The sequence below is a fragment of the Lagenorhynchus albirostris genome, chromosome 3 (genome assembly GCF_949774975.1).
Source record: "Lagenorhynchus albirostris chromosome 3, mLagAlb1.1, whole genome shotgun sequence".
In the NCBI taxonomy this organism is placed as follows: Eukaryota; Metazoa; Chordata; class Mammalia; order Artiodactyla; family Delphinidae; genus Lagenorhynchus; species Lagenorhynchus albirostris.
In genome coordinates, this window is record NC_083097.1 from 23,101,923 (window position 1) to 23,104,275 (window position 2,353).

A 2,353-nucleotide genomic window follows, 5' to 3' on the forward strand; every position below is an offset into this window, starting at 1 on the left:
TTAAGGAAGTTTGGAATATACTTCCTTGAGCATTCCCAGGCTGACACTACAAAACACTCATAATAATCTGAATTGCTAGTGTGGCATTATAGCCTTAGTTAGCCCAGTCACTTTGATTTATGTCTCTAATATCTATTAACACCCTATATGCCATTACTTTTTACTTCAAAGGATTGGCTTAATACTGACATCTTATTACTGTTTTTACCTAGGATTGTTTTTAATGAATAATCATTAATGTACTCAATATTTGTACAATCTAATCTGTGAGCTGTCTGATATAATTTTCCTACATGAATTTTCAAGTTTCATTACATATACAAAAGCATTAATAGCATTTGTATTGACAATAGTTAGGGGAAATTGTCATATCTTATAATTTGACGAGGTGTGATCATTAGGGATTTTTTCTCTAAATATTCACTTCCATATATTTTTCTATATATTTTCTATGAATTCAATATCTTGAAATATGTGTATATATTATGGCATGAGACAAACAAGCTTAGAAATGATTACTCTTATCAACACTCACATAAGTATATTGATTCAAGGCTTAAAATTTTAAAAACATTGTAATGAATACAAGTGAAAACAGAAAAACTAAAATTAGTCATCTCTCAGTTAAGAAAACATTTATACAACTGTTTAAAAATAACTGTAAAATTCAGTTGTATATATTCATTACTATACATGTAAAACCAAAAACTCAGTTCCTTAAAAGATTCTCCTTCAAGAATAATCTGTAGTTTAGAGTGGCTTAAATGTCCAGCTTCCTTGTCTGTTCTTTGCCAGTGTTTTCTGTGCTGGGAAGCAAAGAATGCAAAGGGTGGCACCGTATTCTGGTCCTGCAAGAGAAACAGAATTGTAAGATTTGGGAGATACAAGCTGCACTAATTATGTCACAGAGACTAGAACAGCAGTGATTTTTCCCCCATTATTATTATTTTATATCAGTAGAATCTATTTAATATATTCAATAATTCTATTATTTCTAAGACCTTCCACAAAAGGGCATTACAATCCTTTTAGTTTATTGCAAACATATATATTTTTTAAAGTGGATTCACTTTATTTATTTTTTGGCTGCGCTGCAGGATTTGTCAGAAGACCAACAGTAAGTTGTGAGTTCCATTTTGCCCAACTACTTTTTTCTTCACACCCTGGAGAATCTGGTGTCTGGAACTGTAGACATCATCATGTTACCACCCCTTCTCCTCTCAGGTTGAATCCACTGTGACAGAACATTCATGTCCTTAAGAGGCAAGGCCTAGGAAATAGCCTCTCACAAATCCACTGAACATCACAATGTCCTGTTTGATAAATTCTGTTGCTGCTTCAATTATATTGCTGATTTCAGGTGCTGCTTTATTTGCTCATTTCTGAATCAGGTCTTCCTGCTTTCTTTATATCTTTTTTCAACTCTGTCCCAGTTGATTTGCACATAGTTACTTTGACTGCTAAATCTGATGAAGATGGCCAGCAGCCTACTGTTGCTGTAAGTTTTCCAACTTTCTGGAACAAAAGTCCTGCACAATGGCCAGTGCAATCTGGATGGCTACTGAGTATTTTTCTACCGGAAGTGCCAAACTATGGCCAAGCATAGATTCTACCAGCGGTGTCTTCTTGTATACTGAGTTAGGTCCAATATGAATCATCATCACTTTCATATTCAGGTGAGAGAGATCCCATCTAGACTGGCCTGGCCTTGGAATCCAGAACCATGTGAAGAGGACTCAGCTGTCACAGAGGGGCAAAGAGGGCCTGGGGTTGGAAGAAAGGGTCATAGACACAGAAGTACTTCATGAAAACTAAGCAAATGGTATTTCTAGGTAAATCAGTCTTTCTGTGCTGGATTAATTAAAAGAACTTCACAGGTCTCTATCCCCAAGCTTTCTCACCCTCTGGAATTGAGGGGTTTTACTGCTTCCCCCATTATTTTTTTAATTAAGTAATGAATAAAATGAATAGTATTTTATTATTAATATTTTTTTTGGCTGCATGGCATGGCATACAGGATCTTTTTTCCCTGACCAGGGATTGAACCTGTGCTCCCTGAAGTGGAAGCATGGAGTCTTCACCACTGGACCCCCAAGGAAGTCCCTGAAGAGTATTTTATAGATAAGAAAACTTTAGCCTCAGCAGGATAAAGTTGAGGACTGTTCCATTAGTTAGTTCCCCAGAGATGCACGTGAAGTGGTCCTTACAGTTTTTGCAAACTAGAATACCTGATAGTGTTTATCAGTGCAACAGGTCAGGTGCAGTGTAAAGGTATGGGAACTGAAAAAGTAATATTGACCCAGCTATGCATTCACGCACAGGCATTTACAGATTTTTACCCAGTCTTTGAATT

General features: G+C 36.2%; 1 pseudogene; it reads right to left on the reverse strand.

Annotated features, from left to right (window-relative positions):
- Positions 1–1,256: 1,256 nt before the first annotated feature.
- Positions 1,257–1,692, reverse strand: LOC132517994 (FUN14 domain-containing protein 1-like; annotated as a pseudogene).
- Positions 1,693–2,353: the final 661 nt, after the last annotated feature.